At 38.9% G+C, this 20569-nt stretch overlaps 1 protein-coding gene across 16 annotated transcripts in view; it reads right to left on the reverse strand.

The window, feature by feature from the left end:
* Positions 1-20569, reverse strand: part of LOC308071356 (uncharacterized protein) — a 533731-nt gene that overhangs the window by 369885 nt on the left and 143277 nt on the right. For 15 of the 16 annotated variants that reach the window (XR_013931099.1, XR_013931100.1, XR_013931102.1 and 12 more), the window contains one exon: positions 16128-16218. The gene's annotated coding sequence lies outside the window, so the exon portion shown is untranslated. Of the gene's footprint in view, positions 1-10295; positions 10389-16127; positions 16219-20569 lie in introns of all 16 variants that reach the window. The other variant, XR_013931101.1, reaches the window with a different exon arrangement.

The raw sequence follows: 20569 nt of genomic DNA on the forward strand, positions 1-20569 counted from the left end.
ATAGAATCTCTTTTCAAGTCTTTTCCTTAAGGTTTTTTTTTATTATTATTTGGCACCCTTGATATTCCGTATTATTTACCGTACAGTATTATTTACTATCATTATTTACTGAATATCTAACTGTACAAATACTGAATATATACTTTGCTAGTTATGGAATCACAACTGCCTATTCTATCAGTCAATTCTTAAAGCATTGTTTTCCCACAACATAATTTGGCTAATAATTAATAAATTAATGGACTAGCCAAGGTACTTCTTACACTGAGTCCTTAAAATTTGGTGCTGTAATTTATAATCTCTATAGAGATTTTGCAAACTTTTGAGAATATACCTTGTGACTATTGCTGCACTTATACATACAGATAACTGGGAAAAAATCAACATAGGCTAATATGGGACAATTTACAGATACAAATTTCAGTTAGACTGAAGCAGATTTGATTGTAAAAGATGGGGTTGAAGGTACCTTTTTTAAAAAAAGTTCTCTTCTATGAGGTACACGGATGGTCATAAAATGTTTTCAATGAAGAAAAATCCTCATGTGTAAAGGTACCATTCCGCTAACGTGTTTAGAGTATTTTATGATGGAATAGCTAAAAAGCTGTCTCACTACCAAAAGCCACTTCCAGACTTTTCTGTATACCAAGTACCACTGCTATTCTGTCACACCCTTTACCCCTTGGGCCTGATACATCATCCACTGAAACCTGTTTACAGCCCTGGTGGCCTCTGGATCAGAAAGTCCCTTCACTTCTTACCCTGTACTGTCAGATCCTTACAAAACCAAGTGGCAAAGTCAGCAGGTAACATTACTGCTTTGTCTGGTAAGTGTCTGTATTGTAAAAGAAAAACAACAGCATTTCATACCACAGAAGTAAAATTGTGCTATTATCTACATAGGCAATGGTGAGCCACAAAAATAGAAATTTGGAATTTATCTTTTATCCATTTTCTCACTTTTAACGAATAGAAATGTAATTTGTTCATTTGAATTTGAAAAACAGAATACGGTGTCTGTCCATTATCTGCCTGATAAACTCATTCCGATGAATCAACTGTGCAACAGATAACACAAACAATACATGAAAGATCCCGTGGAAGATTGGGTACTGCATACCTAATTCTGTTTGTGGATGCACCCTTCGTAGCAAGCACTACACAGCAAAATAATCTCTTACAGAATGGATTATTATTTATAAAGCATCATAAGAAGTCTTGCGCACCATCAGACAGGATTAGTTATTATTCCTCTAATACTCATTGTCTACCAGTGAATATATACTGGACACAATAAGCTACATGTTTATAATTATAATTTATGTACATATTTCCACAGATTTTCTTGGAGAACAGCATTTTGCTGTGAACGGAATGCAGAACCAGGAACCAAGAGCTGTTCATTTCTAACCTTCCCTCCAATAATAGGTTCTTGAACCTGCAGCCTTAAGCGAACCCCTTCTTGCATTAGAAAATTAGAATATAAACACCTGCTTGCTTACCTAAAGAAGGGTACTGGAAAACTATTCAGCCTTCAAAACCAAAAGCCAAGTCTGGCAAATTCATAATATATTTGGCAAGGAAGTATTGCACAGTGCGCTGCAATCCCAGTGTCACTTTGGCACCCTATTGTATTTTCTCTGTATGCTTTCCAGGCTAAGTCTCTGTTTGACCTCCAAACCTGTAGACAGTTACAGCTGCTAAACTATAATCACAGAACTTGTCCCCCTGACTTCAGGAGTATTAATTAGATGCCTAAAGGTAAGGAAGTAAGCAAATGTTTGCAGAGTGAGGGCTACATTTGGTGAAGGGCCAATTTTCCCAATTGAAAATGTATAAATAAAAATCATGCCTAATTTGCTTCCATTACTAATGCTTTATATACTATATAATTGGAAGCAAATTAGATGCTTTATATTAAATTGTTTACATACAAGTCTTATTTTCTTAAAGAGTAGAAATCAACAGCCATTTCTCTTCTAATTTGACACATATTGTTGTTGTCACATATTATAAAGACTGAGTATAAGGGGCTCTTTTTTTTGTTTGTTACATATCTCACTATGTACTGAAGTGAAACGCCTGGTATAACACTACCCAACTGAAATCAAATTAAAAAGTATTTTGATTTGGAAAGTATCAATAAATGGAAAAATTAGCCAAAGGTCTATTAATCTAGGGCAGTTTCATGTTTGATACACACACAAGAAGGTTTCCCCAGCCATTTTAGAGATACTGCTTGTAGTCTTCATACAAATTACAAGAAAATGACTCATTCAACTAAGAATGTTATTAAATAATATAGTTAGCTTCCTTTTGTTAAACTGTCACTGTATTCCTCAAAATAACTTGACTCTTTCTGTTCAGAAGAAAGTTTAGAAGTCTCACAAACACCAGTTAAAGACTCATTCTTTCAAATATAACTCAATAAAAAATAATGATGACTGATAGCAGACTAGTAAAACCTTGTATCTGTGAAAAAAGACACAAGTCATCAGCAGGAGTTTGCAGAAATGGAGCTACGCCATTTTCACATCTTTGACAGATCAGGGTTCAGAATAGCCTGATTATCTTAAGCCTCTTGTTTCTCTCTCAGCCTCACTCCTCAACTGAACATTCGTGAATATCATCCTGGGTCTTATCACATGTTGAAGCATAATTACTTGTGTGTTAAATCAGTACAGGTACTTTCCACACCCTCTACCTACCGACCAAAGAGTCAGTGAAGGCAGAGTTACTACCATATATGTCCTTCAGAGCTGTATTTTCTTGCAAGTACCATGACACAACATCCACTGTGGAAGGATACAGGACACGTGAATGAAAGAGACTTTCTGTGAGGCATATAGTGAAAACAAACCTTACCAAAACACAGATTATTTTTTTCACAGATTTGCATAGAATATCAGAAAAAGAAATTACAAACAAATGTCCTAGATTGAACTTCTCCAAACTTGTGGAAAGAGGTAAAACAAAAGGATAAACTACCTTTCGCACGTTCCTTGATTTTTGAATGCTGGTATCACCTATGTTTCATCCCTAATTACAATTCTGTATAACTTGTGTCAATTCTTCTCACTTTTACTCATCTATCATAATCAGGAAAAGAAAATATTTAAAAAATACATCTTTTGGGGTCTTGAACATGAGCCTCCTTTCTTCAATTACTCCTGGAATAAGTTCCCTAACCTTGATGAAGCAGAAGGTGTTTGGAACTTATTCTATCCTGCAATGGCTGAAGCTTCTGAAGGAGACACAATTCTCTGTTAAATCCTTACCACTTCTTTACAACAGACATTGGATTAAATAGAAAATATTTGCAAGGATACAAATTGCCTCTTTTTCAGCCAAATTTGAAATGACACAAAATATAGTAACTGTGAAATAGTTACTCCTTTCCAACCGTGTCATGGCTTTTTCTCATTTGGCTGATTCATACCAGTCATGAGATTTTTGGTATTACCTGTATTTTTCAAAACTCCTTAACAATGGTGCTCATAATTTGGAAGATAATATAAAGAATTTAATCTGTTAATACACTCCACTCCTCAGAATGCAGCAGTATAAACACTACCACAATAGTACTATAATGTACTACAAGCAGGAGGTAACACCAAGTATAATGTTTGACAGAAGTGCAGAAACAGAAGTCAGGCTGCCTAAGGAACACTCTTAAAGTAGTTCAGTCTCTTTTAAAAAACTCTTTCCACGCAGTTCTGGATCCAAGTAATTCCAACATTGTCTGTTTTCTAAGAACACCAGCTCCTTAATGGAAAAACTGCTGCTAGCTATGTGTTCATTAGAATTGGAAATGGAGAGTCACTCTTCTAGCCTGGAGCCAGAAGGTGGGCTATCTTGGAGGCAGGGTTGATAGCTTTTGAATACCAGATGAAGTCTATAGATACAAGGCTGGTGTCAAATGACAAGAGCCTTAAGCAGATGGATGACAGTGTGTGTGCACTATAGGCTGTTGTTAATTTACTAGCTAGAGATAATGCTTCTTTAAAATTAAAAATGAGTCATTGGAAAACAGCCTGAGAGGCCACAGCCTGCAGATTTCTGGCCTCCTGGCAGGCCTGCATTGTGGGGGATATGTTTTTTTTTAGAGTTATGAAAATTAAAATTGCATGTTAGAGAGAAAGAAAATGTAATTGTTTCTCTTACTAGCTATTTAAGCTATTCATAGCCTGGATTTGTAATTCACAAGTACATTTTCAGTAAAATGGAATCAACTTGGTCTTAGCAACTCATAGACAAGATATAGATGAGCAACGGCAATGATGTATAATATTAATGAATTGTTAAGTGGCAAGATGTGGGGTTTATGTTTGTAACTATGCTTTTATTATTTTAGCATGATCATACAGAAAGTCCTTCCTTTTCACTATTGCTCTGCACAGAACTTTTCATTGCCATTGGGTTATGTTGGAAATGGCACTTTTCCTCTGCTTTGATCTCCGGATGAAAATTTCCTGTCATATCTCTTGCAAGAGTGTCAATATATTTCCATATCATAACACAGGCAGAGCTGTCTCATTGCTTACTTGCTCCAAATATATGACCAGACATCAGATTCAGTGTAAAAATTCTGAGACAGTCCAGTTTGATAAAGTAGTAACTTCTTTCCAAAGACAAAAAAGGGAACTGCAGAGAATGAGTACACAAGTGTATCACTTCTCATGCTAGACTCTGAGGGCTACCATCTACAATGCTGCCTAGAACTTACTCGGGTATTCACCACTGTCAAAGTTGAAGAAAACAGTGAAGAATTCAAACAGTCTGCCATCCGGAGAGGCTGGACTCTGCCTGTCTATATAGCCAAAACTGTGCTTGATCCCTACAAGTATTTATCAAAGGCATTGTAACAACTTAACTCATTGCCTTACAACCAAATTTTGGCAGACCTGAAAAACATGCTGTAGGAAACACAACCCTAAAACGTAGATGATTATTTTAATGTTATCATCTATCCAATGTAGAAATAACAATGTGTAACAATTTTACAGTACTTTTTCCCCCTACATGTTGGTAGATGTTGGTGCCTATTGAATATCATTGTCCCTATAATCCCAGTTTATAGACACAAAGGAACAAAGTGATAAATCAGTTAGTGACAAAGTCAGAAAAGCCCAGTCCTTGTGACACCTAGTCCTGTATCCTTGCAGCTGGAACACAGAGTTCACATGGTTTTTAAATCCGTAACACCACTGAGCTGATGTAGAAAGCCTGCTACTCCATTCCGACACACTCTACACTGACTCAGCACCATTGAGCTCAGCAGTATTACTAATGTTTTACATGCATGTGAATGAGGGCAGAATTAAATATGGGATATTTATAGAGATGTTCTTCAAAGCTTAAAAAGAAATGAGAGGAAAGAAGGGGAAGAATATGCATACAGTGAATTAGTTATCCTGCATAATATACTACAATCAAGGTCACACATAAATATTTATGTACAGTGCACTGCCTGTGCAACATCATACCAATTTGTCTCAGACAGTGGCAGTGACAGAGACCTCTATGCACCAACCAGCGTTTTTCAGCTTTAGAAAACTTTAAGACAGAAGTATCAGCCACAAAGACGTCCAGACATTTCAGTGCTGCAGCAGCAATGTGAAAGCACTTCTCCTTTCCACTTGAAGGTGAAAGGCTGACTTTACAAAAAAGTTTCTCTCTTCTTTTTTTTTAGTCCTATACAACACCACCTGTCTCATCAGCAGGACCACTCTAAAGGGATGGGCCTCAAGGCACCTCAGTCCCAAGATTCTCCATGCCTCATTCTTCATCCACGCTGCTAGTAATGTACCATCACTGGCACAGTTACACCTGAACACTCTGGTGCTGCCAAACACCTGGCTTGATTTTCCACTGTCCAAATGAAAAATAAGCATAATCTGCTTTTTGAGGATACAGCAAATGAGGGAGTTCATGACAAATTGTGTTGGTTTATGCAGAATAGTGATAATAAGATACAAATGAGAATTTTTTGCTTAATGAATAATACTAATCACGTTTCAACAAATGCTGTGCCCTTCTAATTAGAGAGAATGCATAAAATCAGCTTAATTTATTTGTGACTAGTTATACATAGTTTAAATATTTACTAGAGATTTACTCTAACGTTTGAAATTATTTTAAACAGTTCTTGAAGTAAAAGCAGACCTAGTAATGTAAAGGAGGTTACAATTGTAACTCCTGCCCTCCCTTTCGTTATGCAGTGTGTGATGTATACCCTCAGTTTTCAAGATGCAAGAGAAAGGATATTATTGATTTACATGCTAATTCTCCAACTGTTACTAATTTTCTTGATTCCTGCTTCCAAAGTTGCACTTCCAACATTCATCACTGTAGTACACTAGAGGGGCTGAGCATCTTTTTCAATAAATTACAGGAACTATGACTAATTATAGTGATATTAACTATGCAAAGTAATGTGTAACTTAAAATGGATACGTTTATCATTTCAAATTATGCTTTTGACTCTTGATGGCCTAATACATGGATGCTGCTTTTTTTTTTTTAATACAGATTATGAACTGTGCTATTTTTTTTTTTTTAAAATCTCTTTCACAGATCTATACCTTGTGAACTTGATGAATGGAAATAAATAATTTACATCCCATAAAATGCTTAGTGGGTAGAGGACAAGTTTAGTATCAAGGGCAAGTAGGGCCAAATCCTGATTGTTTTAGCAAAGCACTCAGGATTCAGCTTGAACAGTGCCACCAGCATGTATTTGGCCCACAGCATTTGTACCATTGTACTTTCTGTCTCTCTCAGGCTACAAAGCTAATAGTGCAAGTTGCTTGGCTGACAATACCAGCAGTGCCTAGCATTCAAAGCAAAACGTTTCATCAAGTGTAACTGGCTTTCAGTAGTATGCCAAGTATGTTGCAAAGGCTTAAGATACGGAAGCTATAAAATAATGGCAGTGCAATTGGGCCCAGTGTAAGTACTTTGCACAGCAGCAGGCCTTTTTGGCTCGTATGTGGCACCACATTCTTATAGCTCTCCTTCCAATCTGGAAGAAATACAGCCTCTGCCACCTTAGTCGTTTTCACATTACCTAATATCTCATGGTACAGAAGCATGGCTCTTAGTAAGCAAACAAAATTAAGGAGTAACATAGACAGGTATGTTGCAGAGACATTGCCAGAGAAAATAAAGCAGTACAGGTGGACAGTGCCCAGACTTCTCCTCAAAATTTGCCTAAACTGACTACCACCAGAGACCAAAGAGTTTGGCCAGACCCTTCTATAAAAGTGAGACTATTCTTTTCCACTAAGCCAGGATAGTCTATGAGTTATTCTTTTAAAAAAAATCATGCAGTCATCTTCAGGGGCTTACCTGCGCTTCAGAGCTCTGCCATTCGTTCCCTGCTTAGCCAACACATCCACTTGTTCTTCTGAGTATTAAGAGGGATGCTCTTGTGCTTGGATGATACTATTCTTAAACCCTGCCACCTTTCCTGGGCATGTCTGCCCTTCAGAGCTGCCTCCCATGGGACGTGACCACTAGTTTCCTTAATCAGTCAAAGTTGACTCTAAGGTCCAGGACACACTCTGCCACTCTCCTTCCTCGTGTCTCTCCGGATCTTGGAACTCCACTATTTCATTATCATTACAGCCAAGGCTACCACTGTTTACCACATCCTCAACCTAGTCCTTCCTTATTAGCAAACAGCAGCTGATCCAGCTGCAAAAGGCCCCAGCTGGCCCTTCCAATACCTGTGTCAAGAAGTTATCTCTGCCACCCTCCAGAATTTTTTCTTACTGCTTGTCTCCCAACATTTTCCATCAGATGTCAGTTCTTCCAGAGGTAAAGGAAGTGTAAACTGAGGTTGCCTTCATTAAAATGCCTTCAAAAGTTCAACAAAATTACTAGTATTTTAGTTATGCAGTCTTATAACACTGAATTGGAGCTTTTACATGTATTTATAATGGCATTTTATGGCAGCTTGAGCACCTGCAGTGTTAATCTTCTACTCACTGGACAACATGCAATAAGTTACCTTATGATTCGATGAAACATCAATCAAAAGCTCAGCATTACACAGCAGAGTAAATCAGGCCACTACATCATTCAAAGAACAACAGAAAACACAGAAAATACCACCAAGGATCTTACAGGTAAACATACTCTTTTCTATTACCTACAGGAAACCCAAAAATCTAGCACATTGTTTTGGAATAAAGTTGGAGAAGGTTTGGGGAAGGTTTTGCTGAGTTATCATCACAGCTGGACCTCTGTTTTATTGAGGGAGAGTAAGTTTTGTCTAGTACTTCTAACCTAATGTTACTAATATTTCTAGGCTTCAAGATCTCAGTTCTTCTCATCTTTGCTGCATTGGGAAGAGCTAGGCCAGCTGACTATCAGTTTTGTGTTATCATCTGCAAAACTACTACCTCTTTAGATCAGTGGAAAATGAATATTTAAGTGGTGAGCCAAATACCACCAATAGCATTAAAACATAAATCAACCCCTTTTTAATGATGCTTTCTTGTTTGTCAGCTACCTTGGTTGGCTACGTGCTATGAACACTCACTAAAGAGAATTTTGGCTCTTAAAAACTATATTGGTAACCAGGAAGGAAACCAGCCACCCTTTCTTTCATAAAAGGAAATGAAATGCTCTTCCCCGAGGCCTTTAAGGAGGGTCTTTCCCTCTATACAGCTCCCAGGAGGGTTCCTTCCACTCAGAGTTGCTTACTGTGATTACCTCACCAGCCCTGCTTCCCACTTTGCACAGCCCTATCTCATGTCACCAGGAGGGACAGCACTGCACTGAGGCTCCTCTTACCTGACCCAGGGGCATCAGTGATGTCTGCTCTGCTTAGAAAGTCTTCTCCCATTCCCTGTCCCTGATTCTCCACTATTCTCCAGTTTATTATGTAGTCTTAAGACCTGGCCCTGGTATAGCAGTCTATCTTATAGGTAGTTTACAGACCCACTACCTGCACAATCTCTACACCTCAGCTGCCTAGAAGAATGGGAAGAGGATTTGCAAAACTGAGTCTTGAAAGTGTTTGAATGTGCTAACGTGCTCTCTTGAAACTCCAAATACAGCACAGATTAAAACCATAGAATAATGTTGGAGAGCACCACAGAAGGTCACCTCATCCAACATGTGCTCAAAGCAGAATCAACAAGAGAAGGTTGAGTCAAGTTCTAAATATCCTCAAATATGCAGAGTTTGCAACCTCTCAGGGTAACTTGTTCCAGTATGTTATTGCTCTCATGGGGGAAAAAAAAATAATATCTAATAAGAATGTTTTGCAGTCTAACTTTTGTCTGTTGCCTTTCATCCTGCCACTGTACACCTCCGAGAAGAGTCTGTCTTTTCTATATTCTCCCATTAGGTAGCTGCAGGTAGCACTAAGATATCCCTTTAGCCTTCTCTTCTTTAAGCTGAGCAAATCCAACTCTCACCCTCTCCCTGTATGTAATGCACTCCAGAATACTTCATATATAGTGGTTCTGATTACTAAACAAAATGTAATTCAAAGAAGCTTTGGTAGAAGACAATTTCTGAGACTATTTAAAATCAGAAGTGAAAATCACTTACTAGCATCATTTACAATTTTAAAGCACAGCTCACAGCTGTCCTAGTTATGTTCTTATCAATCTCTTCTGGACAAGTATTCTCAAGTCCTTTACCTCATGTAATGTTTTCTAATTCTCCTCTCAAGAAAATTTACTCTCAGGAAGTCATTGAGAGTTCACGATCTAATTAAATGAAAACGCTGTATGATAAATTTTACCGCAGATGCATCAACCATACTCTTTAGGTAGAGCTCACAGATTCTCAAATTTGAAAATTCCTGATCAAAATCTAGGCAACTTTAGAAACTCTTTGAACAGTGTGTCCCAAACAAGGAATAATGAGGTTCCGCCCTTGTAATGTCTTCTGGATCTCAACACAGTTCATTAGCATTATGTCCTACAACAAATGCATGGCTTTAACCAAGGTAAAAGAAATGAAGACTTTGTCTACAATTCAAAACATTTCACATGATTGAAACTATGTACATGCTTTGCTTGGGCACTTAACTCTTTTCTTTTACTTTGCAGGGAAAGGTTCATTTAAAATTCATAATAACTGAACTACTACCAGGTGTAAAATTCCACACCACTATAAAATTGTCCTCTGTAATTGTCCTCTGTAAACTGGATTTTTATATTATTTAGATATAGATATAGATATAGATATAGATATAGATATGCTTTTAATATTATATTTACAAAAAGAAGAATTTCAGTCTTGGAGATCAGAATCCCAGACCCCATGTTTACCTGTATTATGATTACACACGGTCTAGTGAAAGGCTTTTTTGTGCTGTACCCTGTTTCTGTAGGTCTTCTTTATTTCAATTATATTTGATTTAGCTGTAAAAGTAAAAAAAAAAAACCCAGATGTTTTTGTTTAGATCTGCCCTGGTCTGCTCTAGGAGTCCCAGAATTCTAAGTATTGTTCCACCAGATATTCCATTTTTTTTTGTCACACAAAGACACAATAAGACTGTAAACATATATACTTGAAAAGCAGCTGGAAATCTACAGCTGCTCTCTTTTCTAATGTACATCAATTTAGAGACAGAACACTAACAAATGAATTTGCCTTGCAGGGGTGGAAAAAAGCCAAAACACCACCACCATTATATACTGTGTGGAGAAGAAAAGTTCTTATTATTTGAGTAAGAATAGCCAAGGATGGGGAGGCACAATATGACTAAGAGACTACAGACATGATCCTTTGGAGTCCGGCTGCAAACAGGAGATCTAATGTGGAGCTCTTGAGGCTCCTAACTAAGACCATGAAACTCCTCCAAAGCCACACAGGTAGCCATTGTACAATGACCATCTCCTCTTACATTCACCACTCCTACCCACAACTGCTAAGATCCTTTCCATTTTTTCTAAGCTTTTTCTAAGATTTCCCAGTCACTGCACTGCTGAGAATGAACGCGGGGGAAATGAATGCTTATGAGCCCTGCTTCTCTTTCTCCTCATTGTAAATTCCTGTAGATCACCCATCCGACATAACTGATCCTTCCCAAAAAAGCACTGAATGATTTCAGGGGTAGTGATGCCCTGCTCTCACCAATGCTTTTATTTTAAGCCTCAAAGATAGACAAATTTATATTTAAAGACTGCTTCCTGGAGAATTTATAACATCCAAATCTCCCATATTGAGAACAGTGAGGTTTCTTGAAAGGAATGAAGAAATACAGCTATTCAAATTGTTCAACATAATTAAAATACTCCTAACTAGCTACTCCTAGAGAAGAAAAATACTACCATTTCACATAAGAAATATCAGTTCCTCCTTAGACAGATTTTAAATAAGGCTTAAGTGGGATATCAGTGACTGACTGAAATATGCTCATGTTTCCTTAGCTCCTCCAGAGAGGATTTCCTCTGATTCTAAATAGGAATAATCTAATGACTTTCGCTCAACTGTGTTTTTGAACCTAAAGAAAGTAGGCTCTCTTCCCTGACATCTTCCTTTGACCTGATATTGAGACATTCAACTGCCTGTAAATTCTTTCATTAGCCACTATATATAAGATTTTCAGAAGTACTGTGTACCAGAACTCTGGCTTCAGAGGGAGAGGAGGATGCTATGTATCTATGTACAGTCCAACTTTTTCATCGACAATATATTACACCGAAAGGCACCAAGTGCATGAGTATCAAGTGTCCTGCACACATGAGAACCATCAGGCCCATTTCACAAAAGTGGACGTGCTGAAGTGCAGCCACGCCCAGCTGCCTGAGCAAGTAAATTTCTTTGCTCTAAACAGCTGGACTGAAAGAGCAGGGCTTATGCCAAAAGCCAAGGGGCAAAGCTGTGCAGTGAGTGTATGGCTACCAGGGTGCACTGGAGTTCAAAGCAGGGAGAGGGATTAGTTCCATGCTGTCCATGTGAGTAACAGAAATTACAGTGTGACATAATAAGGAGATAAACACAATGATACAACTATTTCCTAGGCACAGCACAAAAGTTTCTGGAGTGAAAATTCTTTGAAATCCCATGTAAGTCCCTATGAAGTCCCTTTCACAAGGAAATGCTTTAGATATTTCAGTGAATAAACTGTTAATGTCAAATGTTAGCCTGTCTCTGATAGAAATTTTGCTGAAATCTCACTTTCTGTAATGCTAAAATTACATGGACCCTCTTCATTTCAATAAATGGGTCAAATTTCTGCCTCCTTGAACTTCTCATTGCAGTAGTAATCACATAGAAACATCAAAGACATCAAGACTATGCTGGGTATATAATAGTAGATTTCTAGGAAAGCACAGACTGAAGGCTCTTGATGAAAATGCTATTCTATCTAGCCCAAGTAATGTGGAGAATAATCCACCCGTGTCCTGGTTTCAGCTGGGATAGAGTTAATTTTCTTCCTAGTAGCTGGTATAGTGTTGTGGTTTTGGATTTAGGATGTGATAACACACTGCTGTTTTCAGTTGTTGCTAAGCAGTGTTTATACTAAGCGGAGAAGGCTGGAGGGGCACAAGAAGTTGGGAGGGGACACAGCCAGGACAGCTGGCCCAAACTGGCCACAGGGATATTCCATACCATATGATGTCATGCTCAGTACATAAACTGGGGGCAGAGCTGGCCAGGGACTGTTGCACGGGGACTGGCTGGGCACCAATCAGCGACTGGTGAGCAATTGCATGCTGCCTTTCTCCCTTTCACTCTTCCCATTTTCTCCCGCATCCCGCTGAGGGCAGGAGTGAGCAAGCAGTTGTGTGATGCTTAGTGCTGGCTGGGGTTAAACCATGATGACTTGGCTAAGGGTAAGTCAGCCTACACACAGTTCTAGACTGCCACAAGCAGACTGCTTCTAGTACTTCCATTGCTTTGTTTAAAGCCTATCTATGCTCACCCGCCTGCCGTGGTGTGGGTGTCGAACAGAAGCTCACCTATAGCAATTATTCTCTGCTTGCTGTTCGCTTTTTAAAACGTATTTTCCCTTTTTAAAGACATTATCCCTTTTCAATCACATCCTTCAAATCACATCTAAACATTAACAATAAAGGTGATAAATCTGAATGAACAGGAAACACATCTATTACTTCCTCATTGTGCAAATTAACATCTTTTAAATTACAATAACTGTTCCCAATTGGAAAGCACCAGGTCCTGCCCTGTTATCTGGTACACTCCTATGGAGCATACCTAAAAGTACCTTCTCGGTAGATGTAAAGGCTCTGAGTCACCAGAGCTGCTCCCGCTCAGACTAGCTGGTAATCTGGCCCAGAATTCTATTTCAGCATCACCTACAACTTCAGTCTAAAATAGGTTAATACTTATGAGTAAATGGTACCTCAGAGTTATAAGAGGTATCACACTACCAATGTGCATTCACAGCATGGATTCCAGGATACTCCAATCCAGTAGCTTACTGCTGCTGATCCCATTTAGCATGTTAATTCCAACTCCTACTAAAACGGCAGGAAGACAAGACCCTAACTTGTCACAATTCATTTCTATATCACTAAGACCATTTCACCTCACTGAAACGTTCATTCAGAGAAGTTTTTATTACTCTTTGGTTAATGTGGCAGTTAATGTCCTTGAGCTCTACTTCCTGTGTCCATTTAAAAATGTTGAAAAAAATGGGTTGCCCTTATTTAGGATACAATCTTCGAGTTGATCATTTGAAAAATCTTCATTTGCAATTGCTCAGGTGGATAGTGAAACCATTTCCTGAATGACGCTGCTTGCCTTTCAGATTCCTCTTGATATTAGAAAGGCTATGTTAATTCTGGATCAGTGTTCTTTAATAAAACAGCACAGCAGTAAACACCAAAAATAAGAGTTTCATGCTTAAGGTACTACACATTAGAAAAACGTAATGTTCTATCAGTGTTTCTTGCTGTTTTATAGTTACCTGATAAATGTTGGACTTTCAATGCCTTCTGTGTCCTAAGCATTCATCACATTTACACATTTTACAGTTCTCTAGTATTTTTGCAATACATTTTCCTGAATCAGCTGATGACATTTAATGGAATGTTTAAGACACAATATAAAACCATAAATGCTTTTGCTTATTCTGGGGGAAAAAACTGTGCACGTAGATTGGTTTTCAAATTAAGAACTATGTTGGTGTACCCAGCATTTTTGCTTCTGCTATACATATTAAAATATAACTAAATGCCTCTTATGCAATACTGCAGCATAAGTACAAATAACAAGCGTTTGTACTTTACAAGCAAGCTATATGATTAAGGAGCTATTAATGAAGTGAAACAAAACCTCAGTGCTAGAATGTAATAGTCCATGAAATTCTTATGGGGAGAAAGGGAATCTGCAGTGAATAAATATTAACCTAAATGCTATAGAAAACATAGAGCAAACAAAAAAAATGCATTTTTAAAGCCAAAATTTTGGTAAAAACTGCTGACTACTTAAGGAAAGTCTATTTGCATACCGCAGGGCTCCATCTGCTGTGGAAAATACAGGCTGCAAGAATGATTTAATATTTAATAGAAGTAGTGGCCGTTGTTAATTATAATTTGCACATTTACAAATCAGCACTGATAGCAATACAAATTATGAAATATAAGGGTGTTATGCTGGATACTGGGGAAAATAAGATGACAGACAAAGTTAATGGAGTATCCCTAACAACAGCTCTGTCAGAACACATCAGAGAACTAATCCAGTTACAAAGAGCCTGCAATGGAAAATCTATTTAAAATATTAAAATGCTGTTTGGTAAAAGCTTTTTCATAGTGCATTTTACTTAAACAGTTGCTTATTGCTCATGGGTCATTAGCTGTACACCCAGATGCATTCTGCAATCCGCCGTTTGAAAGAACAGTAGAAATTAAATAAGAAATATATTTCTGCAGCATTTTTCCTGAAATCTGGAATCAGCTTACTGCAGATTAGAGACAGGAAAATAATATCAGCTATTTCCAAGATAGGTGCTGTTGCTGTTACAATAACTAGGTATTTCCTTTCCTAAAAAAAAAAGTAACATGCTATGGAGAACTTGACTCTTTTGAAAAACGTTCCAGCCCTGGAAGGCGCTCCAAGCGGATTAAGAGACCAATATGCAAAGAGAGTCATTCCAATACCATAGGCCTGCTTCTAGTTTAAGACTTTACTTTGATTTCAACATCGAAGCTATAAATGGACTCTTATTTAGTAAAAGCACAGAAATTACCATTGATTGTTTTCATTAATCTTCTGTTTCACCTCACTTTTCTCATCATCATGTAATATGGATTACAGATAGAAACCATTAATGCACAAATGCTTTAATAGCAACTTTGCTCACTGAGTCATTCATGCTGCTACTAATTTCTGTGTTTTAACATCAGGTAGGTGGTCTGTAATATAAACCATGAGGCAACCCTAACCCCATTTAATTCAACAGATAGCTTAGCATTTACTTCACCTACTAGATACAAGGCAAAAGTAGATAAAAGACAAAAGCTCACAATATTCTCAGTATAGAGTTCATTGTAATACATTAAGCCAACTGCGCTCCTCTGGTACAGACAAATCATATTCAGTCTGTGCAAACAGACACAATAGCTGTCTCCTTAAAGTCCAACAGCTTAAGAATTACATATTAGTCTGAAACTCTGTCCATGGGTCACCCTAGACTTATCTAGCAGTGATTAGCTTACGTGTTCTGCTGGAAAATGTCAAGAGTACCACATTTTGGTTGCAGCTTCTTTTGTCCATGTGTATTGGATTTTCTTTTTATTTTGTGTTCACAGAAGGAAGGATGCAGAACTAGGCAAGATGTGTCTTGCTAGATACACGGATGGAAATGGACTGGGGAACCACGACGACTTTTACAGGGGCACAATACTCCAGTTATGACACAACCATGAGCCTACAACAATTTTTCTGTTCCTTCTGTTGCTAGTGAATATGTTTTCTGATCAGAAAAGCTGCATTAAGTCTTCTACCTTGTTACTAACCATACTAGTTGGATATGTTAACATAGGAAGTTAACATTTGTTTTACTGGAGTGTGATTTAAGATGCACTTAAATGCATTAACTTCAGTCACGTAGTGTCAGTACCCCTACAAAAATATTATTCTTGAGCATCAGATGAAAAACAGTATTTCAATGTTAAAAACAGTACCTTCGGTGCAGAATCAGTATCTGCCCATTTTCACCTCATCCTTTCCTTAGTTGTGGGTTTCTACAAGGAAATCATTCTCACACATCCATGCCTGCAACAAAGAGGAAAAAGAGATTTTGCTATTTTTGACTGCATATTTATTGTGGCAATTATAATACTATCAAAATTAACACCCAATAATTGCATAATGTACTCATGTTGGGATTTTTAACAACCTATTTCCTTGTGCTTTTGGGGTTCTGCAAGGATCACCAGCTCTTTTACAGACAAATGATCCAGAACTTTAGGCAGCCCATTCTACAGCAAGCTACCAAGACCTCATTTGACCACTGATGTCCTAGTCTATAGCAGTTGAGGGCAATCTCTACTTTTTGCTAGGCAATAATTCTAGCTCACAAAGAAAAGATGTTGCAAGACACAACACTGATTGCTGCAAGTTTCTCTCTTTCGCGAAACACAAAAATCTCTAATTAGCAGAAGAACTAAGAAATGAAAAATAAAAATAAAATGGTTCAAGCATAGAATGCAATTCTGATTTATGAAAACCAGGCTAAAATAATGTCACTTTCAGATATTTTTACATTCCTTTTGTGTTATGCCAGCACTGCAAAGTGGACATAAAGACCATCTTAATACATGGCTGAAAATGTCCTTGCCATCAGAGGCTGCTCAGACCACTACAAAGCCTAGATCGCCTGATCTCAGTGCATGAGTACTATGCAGAACAGGCCAAAGACAAAACACAGCAAGAACATGAAATATCTCTTCGGCATGGTTAGTGGAGCAGTTCTTCAGCAGCTGTTACTCAATTTGGCACTGTTATCTCTATTTATACTGAAGACTGTTTTTTTACTTCAGCAATCTCTAGGGTCAAGGCATCAGAAAAGTGCAGAAAAATCACCCATTGTTTTTCTATTGTGTCAAGGGTTGATCTAGTAAGTATATGAAATCCCATCCTAAATCACACAGAAATAAACCATTAATGGTTTACTAAACCATCATTACTTCATATATACTGAGGAACAAAGCAGTGTACAATATTCTGTGGCGGGTGGAGAAATAAGAAAATTAAACTTCCTACAGGTAACAAGTACTAGCACAGTCTCTCTCTGTTGACCCTGGCCTGCCAAGCCTGTGTCATTTTAACATACACATATTCATTTATTATGCCTTTGGTGAGATCGAACAGCCATGCAAGTTGCAACTTTCAGAGACCAAATAACATATAACTCCCATTTACTTCTCAGAAGTCTCTTTTGTAGTAATCATTTTCATTCTGGGTCAAATATACACTTTGCAAAACACATCTAACAAATTTATGGGTGTTCCTCCGAAGTCAGCAAAGCATTTTCACACAATAGTCCCTAATGAGTATAAAGAACCTGCTCTATTTACCAGGCATTGTAATTTCTTGCTCAGAAAACATGAAAATAGAAACAAATGTAGTGAATTTCCTTCCCTACTTGGTCTCTTGATAGCAGCACAAAAGGCATAAATGATTGCATGAGTGGTGAAGATGTTTCCTTTTGCATAATTATACTGTACTTGCCCAGGATAATGAAAGGTTCTGTGATACAGACACCACTACTCCCTAGTCCTGTAGGTCAGACCTTCCTGAAAGGAATCTAAACCGCTAGTTCAGGCAAGTATATTTTGTTGTAAAGAGTAAACAAAGTAGCCAGAATGGCACTTTCTGAAGCTCAGCAGTGTTCTGTGGGATGACAGGCACTCAGCTCCATGGAAAATCATAGCAATGTGGCATCCCACACAAACTAATTTATATAGTCCTTGCAAATAGTTACATTGGGGACCCCTGAAAATCCTGGAATGTCTCGTAAGTGGGAAAGAGCAAGAAGTGGCCAGTGATAAGCTAATGCAGAAGCTGGGCTTGAACAATGGCAGAAACTAGACTTGAATATTGGATTTGACTATTTCCTGCAGGCCACAGAGCAGTTCGGATGAGCCTAACCAAGTTAGGACGAGGTTTAACCAGTAGCTACTTCAGATTAGATATGAACAGTGTTCTAGAGGTAAAAACTTAATGACCCCCTCTCAGTGCCAAGCCATCTGGACCTGTGATATCTGTATTTCAATAGTCTCTTGGGTAGCAAATATTTTCTCTGGATTTCTTGCTTTGAAGCTTACCATATGTTTTTGCTCTTTGCAGAAGAAACCAACATGAAATGTCAAGCTATGATACAATATACTTGAAGATGCTAAGGAAAATTCAAAGTTGCATTAATTATGTTCATAGGTTGTTTTAAACTTGCAGTATGTGCAGGAAAGACTGACTTGGTCTCTTAATTTCACTGTAGTTTACCAAGGAGTGAGACACAAGGGACAAAGGAGAGCCTTCCATTCAGGAAGTACGAAATTTAACCCAGACTTTTTAGGGTGTCCTATATTACATAAGATTACAAATTCAGACTGACATGTCATCCACTGCATGTTACATCCCAAATGTCCATGCTCTAAGAATATTTTACAACATTCTCATTTATTTAAACAAAGTTCTGAATAACAGGGAAGTGCTCAAAACAAAAGCAGTAAGCCATCATGTAAGAGCTCACTGATGCCACATAACTCATCAAATAATCAGCTTTGATTGTTTTTCAGGGAAGTGAGATGAAAGCCATTAACGTTTTTTACGGGTGGTGGGTTGACCCTAGCTGGACCTCAGGTGCCCGGCAAAGCTGCTCTGTCCCTCCCCTCCTCAACCAGACAGGGGAAAGAAAATGTCACTAAACATTCATGGGTCAACATAAGGACAGGGAGAGATCACTCACAAATTAACACCACTGGCAAAACAGATTCAACTCAGGGAAACTAGTTTAACTTATTACTAATAAAATCAGAGTAGGATAAAGAGAAATTAAACCAAATCTTAACAACACTTTCCCCCCACCCCTCCCTTCTTCCCAGGCTTAACTTAACTCCTGAATTCTCTACCTCCTGCCTCAACCAGCACAGGGGGATGGGGGGGAATGGAGGCTGTAGTCAGGTCACCACACTTTGCCTCTGCTGCTCCTTCCTCTGCAGGGGGGAGGACCCCTTACACTCTTCCCCTGCTCCAGCATGGGGTCCGTCCCACGGGAGACAATCCTTCACAAACTGCTCCAGCGTGGGTCCCTTCCATGGGCTGCAGTCCTTTGGGAACAGACTGCTGCAGCGTGGGTCCCCCGTGGGGTCACAAGCCCTGCCAGCAGACCTGCTCCAGCCAGAGCTCCTCTCTCCATGGGTCCTGCCAGGACCCTGCTCCAGCACAGGCTGCCCGTGGGGTCACAGCCTCCTTCGGGCATCCCCCTGCTCCGGCACGGGGTCCTCCCTGGGCTGCAGGTGGGATCTGCTCCACTGTGAACCTCCCTGGGCTGAGGGGCACAGCCTGCCTCACCAGGGTCTTCACCAGGGGCTGGGGGGGAACCTCTGCTCTAGTGCCTGAAGCACCTCCTGTCCCTCCTGCGCTGGCTCTGGTGTCTGCAGAGCTGGTGCCTTCACATATTCTCACTCCTCTCTCTGGCTGGTGTGCAGTTTTTCTCCCTTTCTTAAATACTTTCTCACAGAGATGCTACCACCATTGCTGATGGGCTCGGCCTCGGCCAGCGGTGGGTCTGTCTCGGAGCCGGCTGGCACTAGCTCCATTGGACATGGGGGAAGCTTCTGGCAGCTTCTTAGAGAAGCCACCCCTGTAGCCTCCCCACTACCAAACCTTGCCACGCAAACCCAATCCAATACAGTAACAGCAGTAGATAACAACAGTACTGAATAGCTGTTAATTGAAAGCAAATCTGTAACTGCAATGAACTCTGAACACCTACAAAGCTCTGGGTGTGAGTCAGCTGACAGAAATTGAATTATTAAAGCTTACCACCCAAAATATAATCCAAAATCCTAATTCCTCCAATTTCTAACTAAAATGAGCCAACCCTCATTCTCAGTATTTAAGTATGTACGTATGTTCCTCTTTTGCTCGCCCAGTTATTTACATATTTGCTTACATTCTGTTAAAGTAAAAAAACCTGGATGTGTGCATAAAAGGGCTCAGATGAAATCTCAAACTACAGCAGACCTGCCCCTCCTGATCCATGTTCCCAAAGGCACTGGTACCCCAACTAGTAATCATTCCATCTGTCATTTGGCATGTCATCAGCAGTTTACCTAGGATGATGTAATGTAATCACCCCAGAGGTTAGCATCCTACATCCTGGCTAGAGACCTAAGACAAACTCATGTAGTAACCACAGGTACTATCAGCTGTTTAGTTTAGGAGCCTGAGAGAAATACAGAACCTACAGCTACAAACTCAGAGAATCACCTCTAAATCGATACCCTGTCTGATAAAGGCCAAGAAGCAACATTGCAACACTCATCTCATCTAATACATTGACTAATAATGATGTCTATTCTGGAATGGCATCTTTTTTTCTGGTTGGGTTTTGTTGTTT

Source organism: Falco punctatus (assembly GCF_963210335.1).
Source record: "Falco punctatus genome assembly, chromosome: 11".
Taxonomy (NCBI): Eukaryota; Metazoa; Chordata; class Aves; order Falconiformes; family Falconidae; genus Falco; species Falco punctatus.